Genomic DNA, 27955 nt, shown 5'->3' with positions numbered 1-27955 from the left:
TGTCAGCAATGCAATTCAGAATGTCAATGCAGACAATCATGCGCATGAATGCATGGTTACCCCTATTTCCGACTTAGTGGAACTTTCCCATGAAGCTGTTGACAGTTTTTTCGAAAGCCTGAATGATATGATGTTCTCTCCGGAACAGAAATAGAGACTTTTGAGTAAACTCGCACACGGCGTTCCCTGAATTCGGCCTTCAACTTAAAAAATAAAGTCACATGAACAATTACAATCCAGTTCACGGACAGCAACTTTTTTCAGCAAGCCCTTAAAATATTTTTCTATATATTTTTTCCCCGGGACACTGACCTTCTGCTTAAAGTAAGAAACTATTCCTAGAGAACTAAGATTTCTATTTTTTTAGATACTTTATAGACTTTATATAGACTTTAGCTGCCCGCTGGTATGTTCACAATATATTTTATGTGATGAAATGGTTTCGACTTTTTTTCTGTATAGCCATATTAAGAGCCATTTCATGTGTATTTCTCATATACCAACAAGCAATAATGCATAAAAATGCGTGTTTACTTTTGCATTTAATTCATAGCTTAAGTGCATACAATATATATGACTGCAATTTTTCAGTATATTTGAAAATTTCAAAATGCATTTATGTATTTTGGGGTGGTAAGGTATACACTATACTCTATAGTATGTTGTACTATGTTATACTATGCTTAGATTAGTAGATATGACCATAGTTAGCGTGGAGTGGGTGTCGTGTATTTCTATAGGTTCTGAATCGATCCCCCTATTCCTGACCCTATTCTGGTTAAACTACCTAGCTAGTTAACTAACAGTCAGCCCATGAGGCAAGAAATCCCCCATGATGCAGATACCGTTATCTGACGCAGTCACACTACGGCACAGGAACGTGTTATCTGATTAGGTCATAATGCTTGAGATCTAATTAGACAAGCGACATTCCTCCAGCCCCTGATAAGGCATACGACGTTCTCATAACAAATCAAACCTATGACAACCTGGATAATCCGTGCGGCCATTGTTTTGATTTCACAGAGAACTTTAGTAAAGAATGTGCTAACGAGCAAGTCGTATGACATCTTTATTGACGTACCTATGTCCATCCTTACGTCAATCCCGGCACCTTTAAGGTATAAATATTGCCGACCTTGCCCTATGCAAACACACTCGTGGTGACAAGACGGAGCAGCCATACTTGCCGAAGCCGAGAGCAGAAGCAGACCCCGCAGGCAACAGCCCCGCCTTCCTGACGCGCTGAGAGACGCGCTGCTATCTCAAGCCGAGAGACCCAGCACCGGCGCTTCTGGGCAGCCCTCGCAGGCAGCCTGGAATATCGAGAGCAGAGAAAGAGATACTATTCCTCATTCATCCTAAATTCCAGGTACAGAACTGAATAACCCCTCCTAGAGAATTCTTTAGTTATTCACTTGGCAAAAACAAACTTAACTTAAACTGTAACTTTCTATTCCCGCCCACGTATTAGACTTAGGTCAGGTACACGGGGTAGGCGTATTTAGAAACACCAGTTGAGTACGTTTAGTCAAATGTATATGTGTATGTAAATATATTTTAATCATTTTAAAACATCATATGGCTCAGAAACCATATCAATGTTTTTACAGTATTATTTTATACTATTGCTTTTAATGTATGCACTTTACTTAACTATAAGTATTGCAATAATATCGATCCATTTCTCTTGTACGAGAAAAGAGACTGATCAATAAATAACACCTTTTATTGAACACGCCCGTCTCTTCCTTTTCTATACATTCTGATGAGACTAAGAATGCACGTACTGACTGAGTAAAATAATTGCCTTGTGCTCACACGACTCTTGAGATTGACTCTTGATTAGGGGAGAGCAAAGTTGTCATGTTCTATGGTTGTCAGAAACTAAATCCCTTCTTGTCTAATCAGGGGAGTTAATCCTTCCTTGAACATTCGAGAAAGTTTCTAGCGAACTCTGAGCTTAGCTGGCAAACCCAAAAATTAAGTCTAGCATCGACAGTAGTAGACCTAGTTAACGTCTGGCCTAGGCCTTTACTGCTGTAGGTACTATTCCAATGCGCAGAGCCTATTGGGAAAATAGGAGCTACACTACAGGGGTAAAAATTACTATTCCCACTCCAGAGAGTGCAACAGTAAGGAAAGCGTTGGATATCGTAGGGGTACAAATTACTATTCCCACTGCAAAGAGTGCAACAGTAGGGAAAGGGTTGGATAGCGTAGGGGTAAAAATTTATATTCCCACTCCAGAGAGTGCAACAGTAGGGAAAACGTTGGATAGCGTAGGGGTACAAATTACTATTCCCACTCCAGAGAGTGAAACAGTAGGGAAAGGGTTGGATAGCGTAGGGGTAAAAATGACTATTCCCACTCCAGAGAGTGCAACAGTAAGGAAAGTGTGGGATAGCGTAGGGGTACAAATTACTATTCCCACTCCAGAGAGTGCAACAGTAGGGAAAGGGTTGGATAGCGTAGGGGTACAAATTACTATTCCCACTCCAGAGAGTGCAACAGTAGGGAAGGCGTTGGATAGCGTAGGGGTAAAAATTACTATTCCCACTCCAGTGAGTGCAACAGTAGAGAAAGTAGATACTTCATATATTATGCAAAAAAAGTTATATATTAATATCTATAAAAAATAATTAAAAGTAATTACCAATTTAATATAATATAATAATTAATTAATTACAATTAGTTATCTATTAATGCTAATAAATTACAAATTAACAATTAATTAATTAGTAATTAAAAAGTTACTTAACAATTAAAATATAATAAATACCCAAGAAAATTAACATATGTAATTAGTTATAATTAAATTAATTCCCACCCTATTCCCCTATAAACCCACAACCCACTACAGAAAATAAATTAGTTAAATTAACATAATTATCAATTAATCAATTTAATAAAATTAGTTCTCAATTAAAAGTTAATTCATTACCAATTATTTAACTATTAATTAGAAATAAATAACACTACATAAATTAACATATTTAATTAATTATAATTAAATTACTTCCCACCCTATTCCCCTAGAAACCCACAACCCGCTACAGAAATTAAATTAGTTAAATTAACATAATTATCAATTAATCAATTAAATAAAATTAATTGCAATTAAAATTTAAATAATTAAAAATTAACAATTAATTAACAATTAATTATAAACTAATACCAATAAATAAATTTACATATTTAATTAATTATAATTAAATTACTTCCCACCCTATTCCCCTATAAACTCACAACCCGCTACAGAATTAAATTACGCAAAATTTAAATAACTTTAAATTCATTAATTAAACTACATTATAACATAAATAAACACTTTTAACATATAAAATACACTATAAAAAATTCGAAATTATTAAATTTTGGATATTTTGATTAACCTATATTATGTACTTCGATATTTTGACTATCTATATTTTAAAATTCAATATTACATTACTTACCTTCAAAACGATATTTTTGATGTCTATATTCTGTCCATTCGATATTTTGTCCAGCCTATATTTTGTACTCGATATTATGTCCATTCGATATTTTGTACTCGATATTATGTCTGTTTACCATGAATAGAGTATATACAGAGTGTGGAGTCTCAATTACGCTGCTCCATTGTTGAGATAAATGAGTGCAAACAAAGGTCCTTCGTGATCTCTGGTCAGTGGTTGTAGTGAATGGAACACCTTCTCTAACTGGTATTATGTTCGCCCGTTGAAGTAGAAACCTCAAGGGCACTACTTGTAGTTTCTGATCAAATGTTGGGACTACTGTGTGCCCCAAATACAAATTGCATTAGTTAAGGGTTTGTGTAATATCCTTGTATCATACTACACTGGATTCATTTCAAGAGACTTTAAGAAATAAATTAGTTTATCATGGAGTTAAGTCTGTGCAATAGCATCGACAAAAGTTGGTCATTGTCTGATCATCGTTTTTACATCAGCTTTTGGATACTTACCAATCTCAATCTTGACACTCTGAATCTTGGGACACATCTTTGAATGAAGCCTATTAGCACCCTTTACAAATTATTGATATATTATTATCCCCAAAGTTCAAAGACGTATGTGGTACGGCTAAATAGTGCGCGAGAGACTGCACTTCCCAAAGAAAGGACATTGTTGACTTTTTCTATCCCCTTTGTTTTTTTTTCTTTATATTGGATAGTTCACTTAATTTATGGATGCTGTCTGCTTTTTTTGTTTACAACTTAGTATTTTTTTATTTTTGAATGGTTATGGTTTGTTTTGCCTTATTCTGCATGTAGTATTTTGATATGTCTCCTTATGCTTGAGTGGCTAGAAGAATTGTGAAAGGGGTTTTGTAATAAAACCATGCATTTTGCAAATGTCCTCCCACTTTTTGCCCCCATTTGGACTACTAGTCACTGGTTTTCGACTCTGACAGTACTCTGAAGCCTGATGACTAGGCTCCAGTGCCAGTGCTCTTTCCTTAAAACTGTTGTGTTAATTGGCAATCCTAATTGACAGAGACTTTACCCCCTTATAAGTTCCTAGTATATGATACAAGGGTGATCCAGGGCATAGGGGGTAAAGCGGTCCCCAGGGCTGCAGCAACGTTTTGTCCCACCCTGGATAACTCAAGCAAACTACTGACAGCAAGCCAGCCATTGCAGACTCCATGAGTAGTCAGTGGCGTAACGAAAGTCTATGGGGCCCCCCTGCAATGTACACAGAGGGCCCCCCTCCGGATTTAATCCGGAGCTCTCAGGCCTGAGTCCTGTGCAGAGGGGGGCCCCCTGCAGTTCAGGCCCCCCCCGCACCACGGCAGATGCGGGGGCCTGTGTTACGCCCCTGTATATATGAGTTGTCCACAATGATGAGAGACAATAGAAATAACAGCATCTCTGTCAACTGATAGATCCCTGCACCACAGTCTAAAGATCCCAAGGAGAACACATTAACTCTTTTGCTGTACCACCAACATAGGAACTCACTTTCCAGTATAACAATGCACCCATTAAAAACAGTTGTTGGCACGATTTTCTCCACACACCCTGCCAAAACAATGATGTTACCTCCCAACAAAGATAAAAGCCACTAAGAACCATGTAAAATTCAGAAGAAAGACTAGAGCTAGTCATTCAGATGTGGGCACCAGGGAATACATGTAAGACTTTTCCACAAAGATAGGAGACAGTACGAATACCAGCAGATTTGTCTACCCACAGATGCCACTACACTACTTTCGAAGTCTCATGGTGGAACTCATCAACTCTATAACTGAATAAATATCGCAGCTCACCCCAGCTTGAAACGACCTGTAAAGATTAGCCCCTCCTGCATGAAACTGAGTTCGACTTCCCTGTTTAATTTGGCCGCCCCTTCAGTTCTCCTCACATGTCTTCTGCCATCCTGGCCTGATCTAGCTTTATCGCCTGCTTTACTCAATCATCCTCTGCTAAATAGCTTGTTTTCTGCAATTCTGACCCCATATACACCTTTTCCACACTAAACCTTAACAATCTCCTAATTTCCGTATAATCCGTTTGGCACATTTCTCCCATCAATTACACTAACACACACATGTTTGCACTAGCAATAACTGTTAACTCCTTAAATATTACATTTGTTCACGTAATTCTTATTTTTTTTCTTTTCTAATTTTTCTTTTTAAATTTTAACCGACTCCAAATTCTATCCTAATCCAAACCAAATTCCATTATTCTCAATCACAAATAACCTAGATTTATTGGATTAAAGGGTGTATGTCACAAGCACAAGATTAAACCCTACTAACTCAGACCACAAGGACTCTAGAATAATGCACACATTTCTTTCATTAGAGCACAAGTTGAAAACTGAATTTACGAGTAAACATTGTGTTAACCACTATCTCTGGGTTCCCAGAATAGCTTGCTACTCACTGAAAGAGCTTCAGCGCCTTATCAACGGCATAAAGCACTATTTGACTGAAAGTCTGCTAAAATCCCAGTTTATTTTCTGTAGTATCTTCTCCTTATCTTTCTTTCCTCTAGCTCCTCTGTAGCAAATAGGATAATGTTGAGGGGCTATGAGTGAGACAGGTGGTCAATCATGTGATGTCCCAGGAGGTCAAAGGGTGCGTGCTCTCACTTCCTCAACTCTTGGCATTTTGGTTAATAAAAGTACTTTGCTATTCTGTATCGAAAGCTCCTAAATCTTATCGTCATCCAGCGCATTTCAGCCTCAATGCGCAGTCAGTGATCAATCAGCCGATTCAAAAACATCAGCCTGCGACCTCACGATTTAAAATAGCAAGACCCTACACTATAAGTGTGACGTCAACAGCCCCCCCTCCCTAATTCCACGACGCCACCACCCACGGACCACTCCTGCGGCTGCCTCGGACTGTCGGACAGACACATACTGACTCACTCACCTGAGGAGGGCTGAGGGCGGCCTGACCTGCAGCAATAATTTAAATTATGGTGTGGCCGGTGACGTATGGTCCGGGACCTTCTTAGTCTCTGGCGTGGCTGGGACGGTCCTTGCCTGGGATGCCTCACCTCAAGTCTCACGCACTTTGAATTGTGCTCCGCAATGCACATAATGGACCAGGCCAGCCCCACCCACCCTGAAGACTGCACAGACGCCAAGCAACGCGAACCCGCCATTTAATTAATGAGAGCCTCAGAGGCCGGTGTTCTAACTAGATGATCTCCCCCATAGGTTTGGTCTCCGCCTACATCAGAGGGGAGCTTACAAATACAGCTACAAGCTAAGTAGCTGAGCTCCCCCATCGGTTTGGTCTTCCCCTACGGGGCTTAGAAATACAGCTATACAATGGTACACTGGCCGGGGCCTTGCGCAAGCGCAGTTGACTTGCGCGCCACCATTTAATTAATGGAGAGCCTCAGAGGCCCCACCGGGCCGGGGCCTGCGCAAATTAAATTTATTAAAGGGAGCTTGCGCACGCACCATCATGATGAAGAGGCTTGCACTTGCCCTTGCCTTTGCTAGCTCCACTGCTGAGTTTCAGTGAGGGGGCCCGTGGGGTCCCAGGAGCGCAGGGGCCCCCGCTACACGGTGGCTGCGGGGGCCTGTGTTACGCCCCTGGGAGTAGTGCAAACTGCTCGAACTCGACTGTGCTCTAACCATGTGTGGCACTGTCAAATGCACTGCTTTTAGTATATCTCAGCCACCTCTAGAGAAGGCATCCTGTGTCTAGGAGGCAAGGGGCAGTATATTAAGAGTATCGACTTGGAGATCCAAGCTTATATGTCTCTATAGTGTCTTTACTATTAAAGTACACAATAAGTGATAAACAGTGCTATATAAAACCTTCAAAATAAATAAATAAGATAACATAGGACTTGCATCCAGGCAGACCCGGGTTGTTGGCTCCATTATGGTACCACCTAAATATGTCAAGTTTGGTGTCCAGCAACGTGCCTTTTCTCTCCTGACATGAATCTGGTGTCAAGGGGAGGTTGGCATGCATCAAGGTGGCACCTTAGAGGTGGACTACCTGGTTGCCCTAGCTTCACTGTGCTCCGGCTGATCAGCCGTGCTTTTCCATGCCTGCTGCCACCAACACAGGATTCTGATCTCCTGCCAGACAGTGTGATTCCTCCCAGGAGTCTGAAACAAAGGCTTGGCAGGAAGGTCACACCTCCCTCCTCTCAGAACAATGAACTGTAAAGGCTGAACTGCCCCTGATATGCAACTGGGCCGCCCCCCCTGAGTAGGACACATACCTCCCATTGCCCAAGGTGCACTTGCAGCAGGGCAAGGTAGGAAATGGGTTTGCAGGAGCTGTACTCCTCGGGAAGGCTGACCACACCTCCAGGGTGAGTAACCTGATCTGTATGCCTAAAATAGAATGCTTCCATCTTTAGGAAGGAAACAATAGTGGGTAGTGGCTAGGTAGAAAAGGTGACCTACTCCCCCAGGTGTGGTCACCTCAGGGGCGGACTACCTGCACATTGGCTACTAGCTCCCACATTCCAAACTCCCCTAACTAAAAATCTGGGATTTAAGGGACCCCCCTAACACCATTACCTCAGATCTGAACAACTTACATCACGGAAGGACCGAGAGAAGACCAGTGTCGCTAACAACAGGACTTTTCCCATAGCACCAAAGCAAAAGAGGGATACTTTGTCCCTGAGGCATCAGACTTGGAACTGAGTGAACGACCCTCGTCGTTGACTAAAACTTGACACTCCCAAAGTGGGAGAGCCTTGTAGAAGCCAGAAACATCCTCAATCTCTTCTGGACTAGTGGCATTTGTCCCTTGTAAACTGCATGTAAAAACACTCACCGGGGCTAAACAATCGCTGGCCATCAGGCACTCCATGGGATCGCCCAAATCCAGGTGGTACAGTCTAGTGCATTGTGGGAGTTGTAGTCCCACCTGTCCTGCTGAAGCTTAAGGGCCACTACCTCAGTCCCCTGGACCCTGTAAAGTTCCAGAAACTTTTTGATGTGCTTACCGCTGCCAAGGTTTGTTGGTCACCGACCCCCACACTCAACACTGCAGCTACTGGGAATACTGTGCAACCACCATCCGAAGTCAGCATCTGGAGTGTTTATGCATTCCGTTTCTTGCAGCAACATCTAAGCGGCAGAATAAGGTCCACCCGTGGCTCCCGTTCAGCACCAAGGACAGCCAGATTAACTCTGGACCCGGACTACACAGGCTAGATAAAATTGATTTGACTGTGGTGTCCTGGTGCCCGCATGACCTTAACCCAAAAAGTGTTCCACGTAACTCGACCAGCAAGTGATTGATTGTCACCAGTGCTTTTAGCCATTGACCGCAATGTTATTTTGTCTATATATTTTACTGCACTGATTTAATATTGCTTCAAAAATCTATAACTCTGGTTATGTGTATGCTATTCTATTTGTTTTGGCATTTAAATTAAGATAAAAATACACTCTATTTTCATAAATTGGTGTTGGATTTCTCTTGAGTCGTATCAATTGTTATTGTCAATGATGGTACATGTTCCTTTGGTAAAGCCTGACTTCTCTTTGTCTCTCTACCAGGACTGAGCTAAGGATTTATTAGTGGGAATCCAAAGACCATCTTTGGGGTATTGTGATAATATTAACATGGTAAGACTACCCAGCTATACCACACAATATTCCACTTTCCTACACGTTTAAATGGTGTATTTCATGAAGCACACTCTGGGTGACTAAGTAGTCCTGGACATTATTATTTACAAAAGCTGCGCTTAATCTCACATTTTATTTATATGATGGTCATGTTTTTTTGGGGCAAAATGTTTAATATAGTATAATTCAGTTGGTTTGCGGTTCCTTTGACACTGCAAGAGAAGAAACTATTTTGGGCCAACTTGCGGACACTCACGGGTGAAGTAACGAAATGAGACAATTTTTTGTTAACTGGAAATTAGGAATTGTGTTTTCCTGTTGCTGTATCTGTGCCCATGTTCTCGTAGTAGCGCCCACCCTTAGCTATGTGAAGCTTTTATAGCCATGGAGAGATAAAATTGAAGGTTTTTCAAATTAGAATTAAGCTGTCATAAAGAGCTCAGGCAAAGGATAAAACTAAGGAAGGATAAAATTCATATTATCAGTAAGGCTGGATGTGTATCGATTGGTCTCAGCTGGCTTTGTTGGAAGAACTGAGGCCTTTGCGGCTCCAAAGGCTTCAGTTCTGGTTGTAGCTTCCATAGGTGTCCTAGAGGCTATGGAAGCTACAACCCGGTCTCCCTTTTGATTATTGTGAAGAAGGAGCCAGGAGAGAACCACCCGTGTGTGGACATAATGGGGTTAAACAGGAGTGTAATTGTAGACATGTTCACCATTCCCAGTATTGGGTAGATGGTCTTACTAGTGGGAAATGCAAAGTATTTCAAAATGTAAGATTTGTATTCGACCTTACACTAGGTTGAATTCCATCCATCCTCTTTTGAGCTGACTGATTTTGGCATACTGAAGTGCAAACGATACATTTCTACTTGGTATTGCTGGCTGAGGAATCAAATACTATGACAACCCTGCTGGAAGAATTGAAGACTTGCTGTATTTCCAGCATGATATTTGGACACATGGGACATCATCAGAGTAAAATACTGAGAAGTTGCTAAGTGTTGTAACTATACTGAAGGAGAGGGGTCTTATCATAAGGTAAATCAAGTGTGAATTTGTGGAGAGATCCATTTAATATTGGGCAATGTCATCAAAGAAGGAGTGAGAGCCCAGGATATTATTGTGGCGGCTTCTACAACAAACTGTAAAGAAAAGTCTGTAACTTTCCTGCAAATTTCTGAATATATTTTTTTTTATTTCAAAAGTTTTTATTGGAATTTCAATACCAAACAAGGGGTTGGAAAATATACATGAGATGAGAGAGTTGTCATTGGTACTCTTGACCAACTGTTACATTGAGATAATACAGGTGAAAATAGGTGACACATTGCCCACTGAGGCAAATATGTCTTGTGTTGACAAACAGCAAGATGGGAAAAAGGAAAAAAAAGAGGGGGTGGCAGGAAAGAGAGAGAGGGGTTGCCGCATTGAACAATTAAGGCATACGTAAATCCAATCGGATTAGAGTGGTCAATGTCAATTGACAGATGGAGTGGCAGTCATGGTCCTGGTAATTGCTGAACATTGCAAATTATCTTGGGTGTTGTTGGAAGACATCACAGGTATAAAAGCATTATGGGAGGTTGATTAACTCTAGGTAGAAGTCCAGGTTATTTCACAGAATTTTGTTAGCTAAGATCTAGAGGTACTGGGTAAACAAAAGTGCGCACATCTGCTATATCGTACCCATTCCCACCAGGCATTACTTGAGGCAGTGTCTAGTGATTTCACTGATGATAAGATAGTTTTATGGGCCAGAGTAAACATTAGGTTCAGCTGCAGACAATCATTACCCCGAAGGCCCGTAGTGTATAGGGGACTAAAGGGACCACAAATGGAGAATGAGAAGTTCCTAGGAAGTTTAGTGTGAAAGATGCAGTCAATGACGTTGTGTATGTTAGTTCAGAATGTGCAAAGTGAGGAGCGTTCAGACAGCATATGGCACAGGTCGCCGTTTTCTGAGTTGCAACTCCAACTGTTTTCAAAAAGACCTAGGGAGGCCAAACGGTGTGAGGTCCAGAAAGTTCTTTGCAGGATATGTAGTTTGGTTTTGGCAAGATTGGGTGTCATCCTTTTGATAAAATGGAGATGCCCAAAATTTTGTCCAGTTGATAGTCAGCAGTTCGGACAGTCCATCTTGATCCAAGTCTGAACTCCACCTCTGCTGGGCAAGGTTGCACAACGAGGTGGCTATGGGTCTAAGTTTAGCATGTTTTTTGAAAACCACATTTCCACCTTTCTTAATTACTGCGAGGAGCTTAGGCAGTGAGGCTTCTTTACATAGGAAGGCATTGTGCTTGGTAATGGCTGCTTTTAGTTTAAGTAAATCATAAAAGTAATTGGGGCTGACGTCATATTTTTGTTTGATGTCGGAGAGGAGAGTGGTTGGTGTTTGGAGCCAAGATCACAGACAGCGGAGATACTCTTTGCTTGCCAAGGGTTTCCTATGGAAAGATTAGACTCAATTTTAATGTCTTTACTATTCCAAATAGAAGCCCCTAGTGAGTGCCTAAATTGCACCTCAGAGTCCAGATGTAATAGCGCATTCCTGGTATGCTTCAAAAAAGAATATCCTTATATATAGTTAAAAGAGATAGCAGGGAGAGATTTTCTATAAGTGACCATTCAAGGGATAGCCACTGGAGTATAACTTCTTGAGCACTATCAAGCCATTTCACACCAGGGCTGCCAAGAATGTGATTTGGTATTTTTTAGTGTCCGCTAGATTGGCTCCCCTTAAATGTTTAGGTAAACAGAGTTTTTTCTGGAAGATGCAGGGTTTTTTTAAAGTTCCAAATAAATTTGTTAGGTAGGCAATCTATATTAGTAATAAAGACCTTCCGAGCAAAGGACAGGTGACATATTTAACAAAATAGTTGATAATCGGGGTGATAACCATTTTAACCCATTCAAGTTCACCCCACCATGTAAGGACCTTCGGTTACCAGCCTTGCAGGAATTTCTCAACTTTTTGGATGACTGAAGACATGTTATGCCTTATTGATTCAACAAAGTCTTCATTGAATTGGAGGCCCAGGAATATAAGAAAGTTAGGTTAATAAGGAAGAGTAGCCCAGAGGTTCTTTGGTAAAAGCTATGTTAAGGGACCGCACCTCTGTAAAGCATGATACTAAGGGATAGTCCTCAATCTCGGCCATCATTTCATGATTGGCTGAATCTGCGTGGTCAGTTTTGATCCAGATGTCATCAGCATAGGCTGCTGTTTTGAAACATTTGCAGTCCGCGTTTAAATGAATAGTGCTGTTGAGAGACAATAGAAGTGGTTCTATGGCTAGGAGTAATAGAGATGGGGACAAAGGACATCCCTGCCTGGTGCCTTGTTTAAGTGAAAAAGAGTCGGACAGAACCCCATTGGTTCTTATTTTGGCAGAGGGATTTGAGCAGAGAGCCATAGTCATCCTTATAAAAAACTCCACCAGAGTGAAGCATGACATGATAGTTTTCAAGAATGGCCATGAGATTTTATATAATGCTTTTTCAGCATGGAGTGCTTAGAGCTGCTACCAGGGAGGTTTTGATCTTAGCTATCTTGGCTAGTTGAAGGATGTGCCCAGTAGTCTAATATTGTCATTGGAAAGTCTTCCCCTTCAGAAAGCCAGCTTGATAAGGGCCAATCAGGGAAGGCAATATCGCTTTAGCCAGGATTTTGGCGCATAGCATGTAGCCTAAGTTGATAAGCCATATCGGCCAATAGTTTGTAGGGTAAGTATGGTCTTTGCCTTCCTTAGGGATGAGTGCTATTATCGCTTCAGCTGTGGTACCCTGAATATACCCAGAATCTGAGTAGTTATGAAAGAGATCAAGAAAGGGTAAGTGTAATTCCTCCCTGAATAGTTTATAGAAGCAGGCAGTTAGACCATCCGGACCAGGAGCTTTCCCCACTTTGAGGGATTTAATGGTTGTGTGGAGTTCAGATTCTGTAATTGCCTGGTTTTGGCGAAGTTGGCATTGGGCTTCTAGTTTGGGGATGTTGGGTTTATTTAAATATGCTAGGCTATCAGTGGACTTAACATTGGCATTTTCTTTGTAAAGATTTTTGTAGAAGTCTAAAAAAATACAGGAGATTTTCTGATGGTCTAGGTGGAGATGTCAATCTTCATCTCTGACAAGGGTCATTTGGGGGATATTTTGTTTGTCTTTTAAGTAACAAGCTAAAAAGTTCCCAGCAGTGTTGCCAGCATATAGTACTCAGGATTTTGTTATATTCATATTTTTTTACAATTTGGGGTGGCCAATAAGAGGAAACACTTCTCAAAGTGGTGCCTAATTTCTAATTGCTTGATTTTCGTTTCTACATTTTTAGCTGTGCGTTTGCAGACTTATTGATGTGGGAGCTAATGACTATTATCACACCCCTAATAGTGGCCTTAAAGGCATCCTAACATACTTGGGGGGAACAGTTACCTGGTGGGTTATCTTGAAGAATGATTTTGATGGCTAAATGGATTGTCTCGATATGGGTTGCATCTTGTAATATGTCAGGATTGAATCTCTTATTTATCAGTGGGGGTAGAGGTGCCACAGTACAGAGAAGCTGATATGGCCAAGTGATCCAAGATCAGTCTGGGTTTAATGGTGGAGTCACAGATCGTTCTGGCCAGGTTGCTACAAATCTAATCAATTGTGGAGCACGTTTGGTGGGGAGGAGTAAAAAGTGTAACGCCTGATGTCTGGGCACTGAAGGCACCAGGAGTCAGATAGCGGATATTTAGAGTACATTTTGTGGAGTGGTTTGTGGGATGCAGATGGTCTAAATTTGGATCTTGAGTTACTGTCTATGGTGAGATCAAGTGGGAGATTGAAGTCGCCCCCTATGATCCATCGAGTGTCGTTAGGGAGCCCGGCAATCAGGTCATTGATGTGCTTCCGGAAACTCATGTCATTTACATTAGGAGCATAAATGTTCAACAAGTAAAACTCTTTGCCAGCTTTAGATAGTTTGTTGAGTAACCATCTTCCGCTGTGATCCGCAAGGATCATAATCTTTGCTTGTTTGGTAATTATTGTGAGCACCCCATTTTTGTTCCTTTTGTGCAGGTGAACCTATGACCTCTGAGATCCAAGGGGCCTTAAAGGGGGGTATGTCACTGACAGATAGTTTAGATGCTTGTAGTAAGAGTATGTCACATTTGAATTTGCATGTGTATTCGAGAATTTCCCTCCTCTTGCCGGATGATTCAACCCTTTCAAGTTAAGTGAAACTATCTGCAGTGAGTCTGTCTTAAGCATTGGGGATACAAGAGATAGCCAGATTGATAAACGTCAGTCAAGCCCATTGCAGTGCATTGTACAGAGGAACCTCCTGTGGGATATGTGTCGTTCAGCAAAGACGGGTGGAGTTATTCATTGTAAGCATTGATTATCAGACATTACCATAGTATTGCATAAAAAGAGAAGCAGCCAGGATAAAGAGGAAGAAAGGAAAATAATGAGAGAAAACATAAAAGTAGAGACCACCAACTCATTAACCCTCCCTCACTCACCCCAACCAACCTGAAATAGATACAGCGTGGAACAGAAAGGAGGAGTCCACACAGTCAAGCATAGGTTTTATATGGTACAAAATACTTTGCCTAGACAAACTTTCCACAGATTGCTTGTGTGCTGTATAGTGCAGCCTAAATGCAATGTGTGAAAAGTTAGGAGGAATGAAAATATTCCTGCAACTTAACACCTATCTCAAAAATGAGTTATTTATTGGTGCAAAGCCCAGTCTAACAATTTTAGTAGAGTTTTGCGGCAAAAACCATAGGGGGTATTGTGGGAATGCCCAAGGGCGGTCCATGCTACACCCCCTTGATGCAAAATAGTGCAAAGCAGCGCAAAACAGTATTTGTAGTTCTTTAAAGCTATTTTCCAACGCAAAATTATTTTGAGCCAGAACATTAATTAATATTTTTTCAAAACTTTACGGCAGTTGGCATCACTATACATGACTTTTCACCGGCACAAAGTCTAGATAAACCTTTCGCTATATAATATTATTGCATCTATATGCTAGGTTTAGGGAAGAGAGTGTGTGGAAGGATTTTCTTAATTTATGTTTGAGCTGCAACCGAGCCTAACTTGCATCAGCCATTTAGATTTAGCCCACTGAATAAATGGGGAAACCGCCTTTACTACGCAACCGTTACAACACATGCCATTACATTACATGCAGTTGCAACAATAAAGGTGGGCTGCAGTGGGTAGAAGGTGTTGAATTTAATTCCAACACCTTCCCTACTGTTGCACACACTGGAGTTGGAATAGAAAATTAATCTATTCCAACTTCCAGCGCTCCCCTGACAGAAAGTAAGGGTAAAGGTTGGCATTGCAACGGCTTGCGATGTAATGACATGCGTTGTAACATCACATATTCGAATAAATGTGTGTGTGAATCTGTGCAGATGAACTCAGAGGTACTGTATGCTCACTCACATGCATGTCACGTACATGGAGAATTAGACTCCATTTCATGTCTGCATAAAACCCGAGTCGGTGTTGTGCAGCTTGCATAGTATGGCCATGCTTAGTTAAAATACATTTTTGAATGAATTGTTTACATGATGCACATGCAGAATCGGTTTGCAGCATTTCCTGAAAACTTAGATTATTTAACTTATTCTGGAGCGAGTAGTTTCTGTGGTGTAATTTCCAAACAAGATTTGGTTCTTCTTTGAAGGGAATTATTTTTTATTTATTCATTTTATTTGAAAAGTTTTATATAGCGCTACTAGACCTGGAGGTATTAGAGCGCTTTACATGAGTTACAGCAAGATACAGGTTACTTAGTTACATGACTTAAATCAAAGAGTCACAGGGGGAGGAGGATGGGGACGGAGGGAATTCACAATGGGAAAAACAAGGAAAACAATGACAATGTCCGGCTAGGTAGCTGACGGCCGAGGGGGTGAAACCAGGGCCAGACTCCTCTTTAGCTGAATATGACAGCTCCACTGGACATCGGCCAAGGTTGCTAGTGTATCCAGGTGAGTACAAACAGTTTTGACGTCCATGGGGCGTCGTCAGAGGACCATCAGAAGTTCAGAGGAACGTTATTTATGAGTTGTATATAGTGCTGGCTAGACCCGTAGGTATCAGAGCACTTTACATTAGGCTATACAATGTTACCGAGAATGAAAACAAATACACATTACGTCAAAAATTAAGCAACAAATTGGTAGAGGAAAGAAAGGTGAGACAAATAGAGAAGAGGGGGGCAGGGGGAAGTGTAAAGGGGAGGATGAAGGAAAAGATGGCCGGAGAGACGAAAGGAAGTCTGCCCAAAGACCGACTGGGTAGGTGACGTCCGAGGAGGGACTTCACAGCCCATCACCCTAATAGCTAAAAAGGAAGCTCCATCAGGCATCAGTCAGATTGCTAGGTCTCAACTGACGAAAGAAAGTTCACAGAAGAAAGTCCAGTGGATAGACAGGGTGGGAACTATGAGAAAGGACGGGTGGGGGCAAAGGTCAATAGCTGGAAAGAGGAGAACAGTAGAGACTAGGGTGGTAGGGGGGTATGGTGAAGAGGAGAAGGGAGAAAAGTCCATTAGAGAGACGCCGGAGAGTTTGCCCAAAGACCGGCTGGCTAGGTGATGGTCAAGGAGGGAAATCCATAGCCCATCTCCCTTTTAGCTCAGGAGGTAGCTCCACCGGGCATCAGTCAAAATGTCTAGGTCTCAGCTGCCGATGGAAAGATCTTCGAGTCAAGTGTCATGGAGGGTGAGCAGGAGCGGGGTCGGGTGAGGGTTGATCTAGAACAGGACGATGACCAAAGATTTTAGATCAGGAGAGATATTTGACCCGTTGGAACGTCCCACAAGCTCAGTTTGGGAGTGGCCCGGTACCTCAGGAGTCCCCCGTAGCAGTAGTCAGGTCTGGCCCCAGTCGCCATCTTGGGGACAGGCACTGCAGCTAGTTGTAAGAAAGTCCTACCTTTAGCTTTACTGCAAAGGTTTAAGGCACAAAGATCAATCCTACTTTGCTTTCCGTTCCCTTGATAACTCCTAGTACTGGTCTGTATTCTATTATAATTTAATTTACAAAGTGCTTACTATCCCTTACAAAGAAGTGCTTTGAACTGTGTAGCAAGCTACTACGGAAAACAAGCATTGGCATAGCCAATAGGTCTAGCCTTTGGGGCAATGTAAGTGTTTAGCCAGAGATATTGGCTTTGCCAATGTTTTAAACCCCTTGTGTGCTCATGACGAGACCAGGCCGTCATGAGTCACAGTTGAGCTGTGCTCATGACGGCCTGGTCTCGTCATAACGGAGTCGCTCCACCCATGCGCGGTTAATTCCCCCGCCTGTGCAGGAGAATTAATCAGTGGACTGGGTCGTGACATGACCTGACCCTCATGACGGCCTGGTCTCGTCACGAGCACCCCCGCCCCTCCCCCCCGCACCGTGGGGGAATTAGCCCCGCAGGGAAGGGGTTAAGCTATGTTGTAGAGCAGTGTGACTGCTGTGCAGCATGTTGAAAAGTTATATTTAAAAAGTTCCATAAGCATTTTTGTCACCTTATATATGACCAAAAAGACATTATGTACACCTGAACACCCCTATTGAGAAACAAAAAAGCTTTAACATAAAAAATTTATTCTAGTTTTCTGTCCTTCTGGCAACTTCTTCCTGTCTGTTCTAATGCTGGTCTGTTACAGCTTTTTTTCTTTTTTTATTGGGATAGGGACATAAACAACAGGAGGGTGGAGGTTGGGAAATAGTACCTAAATTACAACACAAGCAGCGGTTGGACACTAGGGGAGAATCAACAGATGCCAGATTTCAAAAGCAGATTGAGGTGGTGCTGAGTGATGCTGCAGTGGAGCATTGGAGTGTGGAATCAAACAAAGCAATTCCGAAAAAACAACCCATTCTGACAGCAGAGTTTTGCAAAGGCACAGAGGCACAGGCGGCTGATTTTGAAGAAGAAAGCGGGATGGGAGGGCTGGTGGGAGGGGAAAAGAAACAGGGACGGAGTGGGGGTAGGTTAACCAAGCCATACCTTATTAGTGCCCAATATCTTTTACCGTCACTAAACTGCTTTGATCTCATTACACGCTCTTTTACCAGCTGTATGTAAAAAAGACATCTATATAGACACAGGAGCGCGGGCCCTTTGAAGACCAGTACCCCCACATATACGGCCCCTGCATCGCCACAGCTACAGCTGCACGGGAATGCAGCAGCAGGAAACCATAGGTAAACATTACATACGCAGGCGTTCCACTTTCAAAGCCCGGCGAGTCCGCATACACAGCGCCGGAGCCACACACGTTGCAGTTAGTGAATGTGCCACAAATATTACAAGTAAGAAAATGAAATGTACCAAAACTCCAATTTGTACAACACAGGAGTGCGGTCCTTTGAAGACCAGTGCACCTGCATACCCAGCCCCTGCAGCGCCGCAGCTACAGCTGCACATGGTTCGTAAATGCCCTAATAAAACAGGTATTAAAGATACAATCAGGAAACAAAAATAAAAATTGAGGAGAGAGTAGAAAGAACAAGCATTTACAATGCAATAGATCTCACATTTACGCGAGACCTATTGCATTGCAAATGATTGGCATCACGACAACGGGAGGAAGGATGGGTGTGAGAAGGCACGGACAACTGGGAGGGAGGGGGGCGGGCAGGTGGATTTTGAAGGTACGGACAATGGGAGGGTGGGATGAGAAGGCACAGACAACGGGGGAGAAGGCTTGGACAATGGGAGTGAGGGTGGGCAGGGGGAAGAAGGCACGGACAATGGGAAGAAGGGCGGGTGGGGGGAAGAAGGCACCAAAGCACGTCGTGCCTGCAGTAGGAGAACCTCATTAATGAAAATAGTGCTCACAGTCTAAATAACAGTACCGTGTAACACTGGAAGTAAAGGGGCCAGTCGCCATGGGAGGTGACAAATGAAGAGGAGGCGGTACTAAGGAGGGACTAAAAAGCCTATCAACAAATCAGAAGCTATCATTTAGGACAGACAATGACACAAGCCAATCACAAATATGGACGGAGATTGGGCAGAGCTTCTATTTACCTATTTCTCTACAATAAGGCTCACAGAGCAGCGCATGCGTGCTGGCTCTAGGCTCGAGCCTAAAAAGGTTAGTCGGAATTTCATTGTGATGCAATAGTGAGATTCTATTGCAGACGCGCTCTCAGGTGTCTGATGCAGTTAACAGGGCCGGCGCTAGGCATGGGCAGTGTGGGCAGCTGCCCATGGCCACACACACAGCCCACCAACATGTGGCCCATACCAGAACGACACAGCCACACCACAGCACTGCAGTCCTCTTGTGACCCAACCCCATCAAATTAAAAGAGAGGTGTTTCGTTATAGTTGTCCCTACAGAAGAAGCAATTCCTCCCTTGGGCCTCGTAGACATGGTGTAGGGTGGTGATACCTATGGGATGGGGCCCTCTTATGGACCTAGTTACAAGGAGACACATTCTGCAAGTTTGTCCTGCCCTCCTGTCCTTAAAGAGGCACTGAGGACACCCACTGTCCCGCAGTGTAGTTCCCCGGCAATTTGAACACTTTTAGAAGACAAGCAACCCTTACACCTTCAGCCCTTTATGAGCTGTAAAAGTGGCACGTGTAGGTGGGTGAGAGGGAGGGGCTGCAGTTCAAGAGGGGTTTGTAGAAAACAGCTTCAGGAGCTGGGACATCTATTGAGATGCAAACAGCCCTGAATGTTTCACCTTGTGTGCGAATTTGAGGGGGTCTTGCACATTCCCTTTCTGCCCATGCTTTCACTCACTCATTCATCCATCCTTCCTCCTTTTCACTCATCCATCTATTCACCTTTTCCCTCATCCATCCATCCTTCCTCCTTTTCAGTCATCCATCCTTTCGCTCATTCATCCATGCATCTATCGATCCATGTTTTCTCTCACACATCCATCCATCCGTTTAGCGTTTCACTCACGCATCCATCCATCCATTCACCCTTTCACTCACCCATCTTGCCAGGCCATGTATACCAGACGTTACCTGTATGTGACGTTGCAGGGTTTTTGTATGAAGCAGCTTTAATCCTTTCCAATGGAATATTTTTTCTATTTAAATAAAAGAAAAACATCATGAACAAGTGTGATGGTCCATTCACAAGGGCATTGGGAGTATGTAAATAGTACTCCAGTAGTACCCGTTTATGTACTGTTATATGCCAGGCTTTGTGAATTGGCCCCAGAACTTCTATAATTGAAATACAATGGTAATATTCAGGTAATATTCATATACAATTTGTACACATAGAAGGAACTGTGTATTTATTTACTTTTACAAATAAAGAATTGAAAGCTTCTGGCCGGATGTATGACGGTACGACGTACCGTTACAACGCATCCCTTTACGACGCAGTTTTAACAACGCAAGTCGTTACAACGACTTGCATTGGGGGGCGCTGATAGTGAATAGTTTAATTTACTATTCCAACACCAGTCCCCGTGGATAGAAGGGAAGGTGTTGGATAGTAAATTAAACTATCCCCTATCCTAGAGCGCCCTCCAGCGAAAGTCGTTGTAACGACTTTCGTTGTTAAAGCTGCATCGTGACGCAACCGCGTTGTAGCGGTTGCATTGTAAAGGATGTTCCCCTTCTGGCCCAATTCACAAAGGTATGTAAGAGTACGTAACAGAATATTCCTGTAGTACCACTTCATTTACAAATGGTTTGGTCAATTAACCTCATTTAACTCGCAATTCTACTGTCTGTTTTCTTTTTCAGAGGACAAGGATGCAGGTCTTCACCAACTACACTTTCTTCTATTTTTATAACCCCTACCTAAAATTACTTGACAGTCTCAAGCTTAGAACAAAAGATTGTCCACGGAGAGAGTGAAGAAGACATTGCCCCACTTCGTTCAACACTGTTATGAATCTGACACCTGGACCGATGGCTAGCGGGCATTTGACCAAAGAAAACTTAACATGGACCCCGCGGATGCCCGGACTAGAGCCCTCGCCCTGGGAGTATCATATCATTGTGGTGGTGGTGATCTTCGGCCTAGTCTGTCTTCTGCACCTTGCGGCCTTCCTTTACGCTATTTGTTTTCAAAATCATGGGCACTACAGGCCGGTTAGTGCCCAGCGTTCTCGCCCTGTGGCCTATGAAGAAAACGAGATTGCCACCTTTTACCCATCCGTAACATGCCACGACAGCGAGGCCCAGCAGGAGGCCGAGGAAAAGGATGGGTGCAGTGCCCAGCGGGACTCTGTGTTCTGGGGCACCTTCCTTCGGCAGGCGTGAAGGGGCCACACGTGGCAAAGGAATGGAACAGACAATGTTGGACATCATGGCCCAGTCAGGCCAACTCAACTCAGAATGCCCTCTAAGTGTCCCTCAGCTTGGAAGGCATATCTTTTTTTGCAGTTATCGGGCTCGCCACATATTACAATGAACACTTAAATATGTGCTTTTTTCTAGAGCTAGGCCTCTAAATACTATAGTGTTTGCAGATGTTACGACTGTATAGTGAGTTTGGTCCATTATATGAATATTGAAATGCAGTCAAGGTTGCACTATCAAATGTAAAGTCATGAACACAGCCAACATGTCTAGCGTTGGCTGACTGTCTTTTAGCCTTGCCAATTCTTGCTTTGCTTTGTTATCGGGAAGCTGCGGGTACTCCTCAAACTAAAAAAAAACACAAGCAAAAACAGACTGAAGCAAATAGTAGTCCCTTGCACTTAAGGGAACAACTTTGAGTGTTGACATGCTCGTGGTGGCAGGGCAGAATTCCATCACTCAAGGTGAAGATAGTAAATGGCTGAAGTGGGCTTACCCATTGCCCCATGCTGTAACCTGTAGTGGACAGAGGAAAAATGTGAATGACACAAAAGTAGACCAATGGATGAAGAGGGCTGGATGAAAGCCCCTATAAGTAAGTATATTATACATATAACTTTAGTAAAAAATGCCAGTCCTAAGACTGATGGTGAACACATGCATAATGTTATGTTATGTTATGTACCTGCTCTTTTATAGCGCACGGCTACCCAGACGGGTGTCCCGGCGCTTTAGCAAAGAAATCAGAGACCAGTAAATCCAGACCGCAGCTCAGAAAGTCATGTCAATCACGCAGAGAAGAGCCACGTCTTTAGCTCCTTTCTAAACGTCAGGAGACTATTGGCTTTCCGTAAAGAAATCGGAAGCCCATTCCAATGGAGGGCCGCTAGATAGCAGAAGGACCGACCACCCATCCGAGCACGTTTAATAGACGGGACCACAATCGTGGCAGATGAAGCTGATCGCAGCACCCTCCTTGGAACATAAAAGGCCAGTCTCTTCTTAATGTATATAGGGCCTACAGAGTGCAGGGCTTTAAAAGCCAAAGTCAGAGTTTTAAAAATAACTCTTTTAGAAATCGGTAGCCAATGTAACTCTTTAAGCAAACCAGAGGCTCTGGCTCTGCGTGGAAGGCCAAAAATTGCCCTTGCAGCAGAGTTTTGGACTATCTGCAATCTTGCCACCAAATATTTCGGCAGGCCCGCATAGAGTGCATTAGCATAGTCAAAACGTGATCCAACTAATGCCTGCACAACAATTTTCTTATATTGCAGTGACAACAGCGGTAAAAATTTTCTGAGCATCCGCAGGATGCTAAAACATTTCCCTGATAGTGCATTAATCTGGGATTTAAATGACAGATCAACGTCACAGATCACACCCAGATTTTTGGCCTGCATTGACACCGCTTCTGGAGGAAACATGTCTCGAGGCCACCAGGATTTCCAGCATGGGTCCGGAGCACAGCCAAAAAAGAGCAACTCAGACTTGTCTGAGTTGCATTTAAGGCTGTGTTGTTGGAACCACGAAAAAACGGAGCCAAGGCAGTCCCCGATTTTTGCCCCATCAAACGCCTCTCCCTTCCTGCAAGTAAACAGGAGCTGGGTGTCGTCAGCGTAGGATATGACCTGGGCACCAAAAGCCTCCGCCACCGCCGCCAGAGGGGCCATATAGATATTAAAAAGGATGGGGCTCAGAATGGATCCTTGAGGAACCCCCACCCCTAGCGACGGCATTTCAGCGGAGAACGGTGGTGCCCAGATCACCTGTCGGCGGTCAGATAAAAAAGATCTAAACCAGTCCAACACCGTCCCGCGGTGTCTGTCCTGACAGTCCTTAAGCCCTCTTCATTCACAACATGGGCCTGAGCCAGCTGGTGGCCAGTGATAGAAAATGTGCCAAAGACACATGTGGTAAATGAAAGAAGCAAAAAAGTATAAACAAGCACTGGCAATGCTAATATGTTTATCTTGTAAATGAAAGTGGGTTTTGGCACTCTGTAAATTATCCCAAATGCACTCTTTCACTCTTCCCAGCTATCATGCATTCATTCATCTACCACTGATGCATTCTTACATTCACCTACTTACACCCCCATAATAAAACACACACAAAATGAGCCACATATGCAAGAGAAAGTAAAAGAATGAAAAAAGAAAAGCGAGAGCACACTGCCTCCTAAACATGGCGAGCAAATGCTTGCAATAACGAAAAAAATTACACATAGCAGTTGGTGGTCTTCTTGCAATGATATTGCACATAGTTGCAACAATGTTGTTTTAAAGTTCCAGTATAGCTGCCACATTTAGATAAAATGTGTTGGTGATCTTGTAATGGTAAAACAATGATACTCTACAACTAATACCATTCCATGTTGGTCGCCTGATTTAGTCACAAGTTCCACCTGGAATGCGCACACTGCAGCTGAAATGCATGTCAGGCAAGACCCCCATTAACACTGTCTGATGAACTCTAGTATGATCTAAAACTGAAAATTAAATGGGGGGAAGGAAAGGAGTTGAAAGGGTCCCTTTAAAGGAGGAAATTGGAATGAAAGGACTGATCCACCAGTTCTGGCAGTGAAGCACACTCTTTTTTAATGCTGATGTGGTCTGATAAATGCTATCAGGCACAGGGAAAGAGGAACAATGGCTGAAGTGAGCTGACCCATTACTCCATGCTGTATGCTGTTATGTTTGGAAGCCGAGTGTAAATGGCACTCATACAGACCAATGGCAGAAGAGGGCCGACCCAAAGCCCCTTTATGTATGTTAATATACATGTATTTATATGTATGTATGAATGTATTTCTCTTGATTTGTTTTTATTACAAAATCTTGGCAGACAACTAAGCGTGTTAGTTCTTCCGAAGAGATTCTAGCAAGAATTATTACAGTGCTAATCTTCTAACCATACGGTTTGTCAAAGGGGTAATCGAATTCTTGAAAAGATTGTAACAGTCCATATTTTCTAACCGTTTGGGTTTGTCTAAGTGGGTGTTCAGCATCAAAAATCTTATACAGGCATCCTGTGAGATTTCTTCTCGCAAGATACGTTTGCAGGCTTTAACGCTGTGCAGTAACAATCCACCATCAAAGGCCTATTGCATTCAGATTATGCATTCCATAATAAGTGAATCAGGCCACTACGTTTATCATAACTTTTCACAATATACCGATTTGAGAAAGCTTTTCCCAAATTAACCAATCAGGTCCATAGCCTTTGTCATTGGCTTGTCACAATCAACAACTGCATGCTGTAATGAGCATAAGCATTTCCACAAGGCAACCATCCGCTCACAATTTCAGCAGTCAAAACAATATAATAATAAGGAATATCATGCCGCAAATCTTTTATCCTCATGGTTTGTTTGAATGGGTCACCAGCACCAAAGTTGTTTCTTACTACTGTAATTTGTTAGATTCCATAAAACAAAATATCCACCTGCAGGCTTTAGGACAATGTAATGACAATCCAGCCTTAAAAGCGCGTTGCCTTTAGCATGCTCTATTCACAAGAAGCATGTCAGAACCACTGCCTCTGTCATACATTTTCATAACAAATAGACCAAATCTATGGAATCTGACATAATATTTTCCAATGAACCAATAAGGCATATTGCCTATATTATTGGCCTGCCACTATAACAAACCCAGGCCTACTAAAGTGTGCATAAACTGGTAACCATCATGCATACACTTTTAGAATTGCAACTATGTACACAATTAGAGTTGTGAAAACAATATACAGCCCCTCTCAAAGCAACAAGGATTATCACACTGAAAATCTAACCACAGGTTTTGTCAGAAAACCTTTGCCTAGTAAGGTAATCTGTGAAATTTCATGTAACGCAAGGCTTGTTTACAGCATGTAACAAAATGTGCATTGATGAAAGCCCTTTGGCTTGAACAGATGCTTTTCACAATAAATAAGCCAGGCCTCCTGCCTTTGTCATGACTTTTCATAATAAATATAGCAGGCCTATGGCAGTGGACTCTGAACCAATCAGGGCTTTAGCCTTTATCATCAGCTTGTCATCATAACCAACCCAGGGCTTCTGTACTGAGCATGTTTTCCCACAAGGTAAACATCAGGGATACAGTCATAAAATTACAAACATATACAAAATGATAGTTGGCAAAGCAAAATCCTATTTTTACTAAGCAGCCCTAACAAATCTTCTATCCGTATGGTTTGCCACGGGCGGTAACATCACCACAACTATTGGCTACTATGGCAATCTGTGAGATTCTATGTAAAAAATATCTCTCTGCAGAGTTTATTAACAGATCTCCCTTTAATGCCTACTGACTTTAACATATGCTTTCAGAATAAATACTTCATGCATACTGCTCATATCGTACATTTTCATAATAAACAGAGCAGGTCTATAGCTTTGATCAGTGGCTTGTTATCATAACCAATAAAGTTCAGCTGTATTGAGCATAAGCTTTCACACAACTTATGCACAACCAAATGCGGTACTTAAGTAAACCAAAATGCAGGCAGAGTCTAAGCCCCTTCCTCAATAATACTTAATGTATACTGCTTATATTGTACATTTAAATAATAAACAGAGTAGGCCTATAGCTTTGACATTGGCTTGTTGTTATAACCAATACAGTTCAGCTGTATTGAGCATAAGCTTTCACACAACGTATGCACAACCAAATGCCGTACATAAGTAAACCAAAATGCAGGCAGAGTCTAAACCCCTTCCTCAATAATACTTAATGTATACTGCTTATATTGTACATTTAAATAATAAACAGAGTAGGCCTGTAGCTTTGACATTGGCTTGTTGTTATAACCAATACAGTTCAGCTGTATTGAGCATAAGCTTTCACACAACTTATGCACAACCAAATGCCGTACATAAGTAAACCAAAATGCAGGCAGAGTCTAAACCCCTTCCTCAATAATACTTCATGCATACTGCTTGTATTGCATATTTACCTAATAAACAGAGCATGCCTATAGCTTTGATCATTGGCTTATTATCATAACCAATACAGTTCAGACGTATTGAACATATGCTTTCACACAACTTATGCTCAACCAAATGCCGTACTTAAGTAAACCAACATGCAGGCAAAGCAGTGGTGGCTACAACTTTAAAAATATGGTGGGGCACGATGGCGTCAAAATTGCCATATTTACTGCTCCCCGATGCGGCACTCTCGGGCAGGTGAGGCGATGCATCCCCACTCTCGACGAGAAACTGCCCCTGGGGCAGAATCTACGCCCCTTTCTCAGTAATCCTTCTGAACCCTCTTTTTCTGTTGCATACATAAGTACAATCTCCAGAGGATCTAGGATTTCGAGGAATATATTTTTCACCTATAATAAATACCATGTACCCCAGCTTTCAGGGGAATTACACAGCCAGTATTAGAATGTCTGCTGCCCTTGCGGTCACTGATCTCCTCAATCAGGCTATAAAAACAGCAAAAGTACTTTTTTAAAGTTGTATTTTTTTACATGGTTCTGCGCAGAGGTTTATAATGTTATTATGTCATTGGTAATTTAAGGATCGTGTGTTGTGAGACAACCTCCTCTGTGTGATAGTTATGCTTCTGCTATACAAAATCAGTTAATACACTTTGAAAAGAGAATAAACGTCAATGGTAAACAAAATAAATGGTCTTAACTGTTGCCATGTTGGGATGGGTGGTTCCTGGAAGAGAGGGATCCTGGGTAAGGAGAGTTTGGGAAGACAATGGAGATAAGGTAGAACAGTGTGAGTCCAGGGGTATGGATGGGTACCTACCAATGTTCCACACAATTATGGCTTAGTTTTAAGGAGAAGGCTATTGCTGACCGGATTTATATTATAGCGACTCACTGCTAGGTAGGCTTCAGCAGGCTAAATGCTATTTCAAGCTGGACCGTAGTAGTGAGGAACAAATTCTACAGGAGTGTGTTGGTGAGAAGAAGCAAAATGTCAGATTTTCTGGGGCATTGAGAAATGCGTAAGGCTGCCTAAAGGATTTTTGTCTTACCTTAGCCTTGAAGAGGGATCAAGCTTCATATGCCAGTAGTAGGTTGATAAGTATGCCAATTGCAGCGGCGAAGCAGTTTTTGAGGGTATTTAGTTAAAACGTGTATATACCACACTATGCAGAAATGGGTGTCGCAGGGCGCTGGCCAGAGAGCAGAAGGCCTGAGCGGTCTAGAACAGATTTGTTTCAGGTCCTTCTTGATTTTTAGAAGATTTCCTTTGGCGCATAGAAGGCGTTAGGAGAGCATTCCAGGGGAGACCTTTGAGAGTCCCTAGATGGCTTCCTCCCAGTAACCAGCATGTGTGATAGGGGAGTGACCAACTTCTTGATATAAGAATCTAGGCATTAGGTTAGAACGTAGCTAATAAAAATGTCCTGGAAGTAGTCTAGCATAGACCCAGGAGGACACTTATAAATAATGCAAAGACTTATACTGAGCGCTGGACTCCCCAGGTAACAATGGAGTTTACTTTGACTACTACTTTGATCTCTTCTCCTAAGGTAACTACAATAAATGTTACCGCGGTGCACTCCTCTTTACAGATATATGAACCTCTTTTCAAAATTGATTACTCAGTGTGCGTC

The 27955-nt window shown here is 42.4% G+C and overlaps 1 long non-coding RNA gene across 1 annotated transcript in view; it reads left to right on the top strand.

Annotated features, from left to right (window-relative positions):
- The window catches only part of LOC144790980 (uncharacterized), a 92438-nt gene extending 70408 nt beyond the window's left edge, over positions 1-22030 (top strand). The window contains exons 2-3 of the long non-coding RNA XR_013602264.1: positions 9009-9077; positions 20808-22030. This is a non-coding gene — a long non-coding RNA (uncharacterized LOC144790980). The remainder of the gene's footprint in view (positions 1-9008; positions 9078-20807) is intronic.
- Positions 22031-27955: the final 5925 nt, after the last annotated feature.

The sequence above is a fragment of the Lissotriton helveticus genome, chromosome 11 (assembly GCF_964261635.1).
Source record: "Lissotriton helveticus chromosome 11, aLisHel1.1, whole genome shotgun sequence".
Taxonomy (NCBI): Eukaryota; Metazoa; Chordata; class Amphibia; order Caudata; family Salamandridae; genus Lissotriton; species Lissotriton helveticus.
The sequence above is the reverse complement of the archived record's forward strand: the minus strand, read 5'-3'. Positions and strand labels throughout refer to the sequence as shown.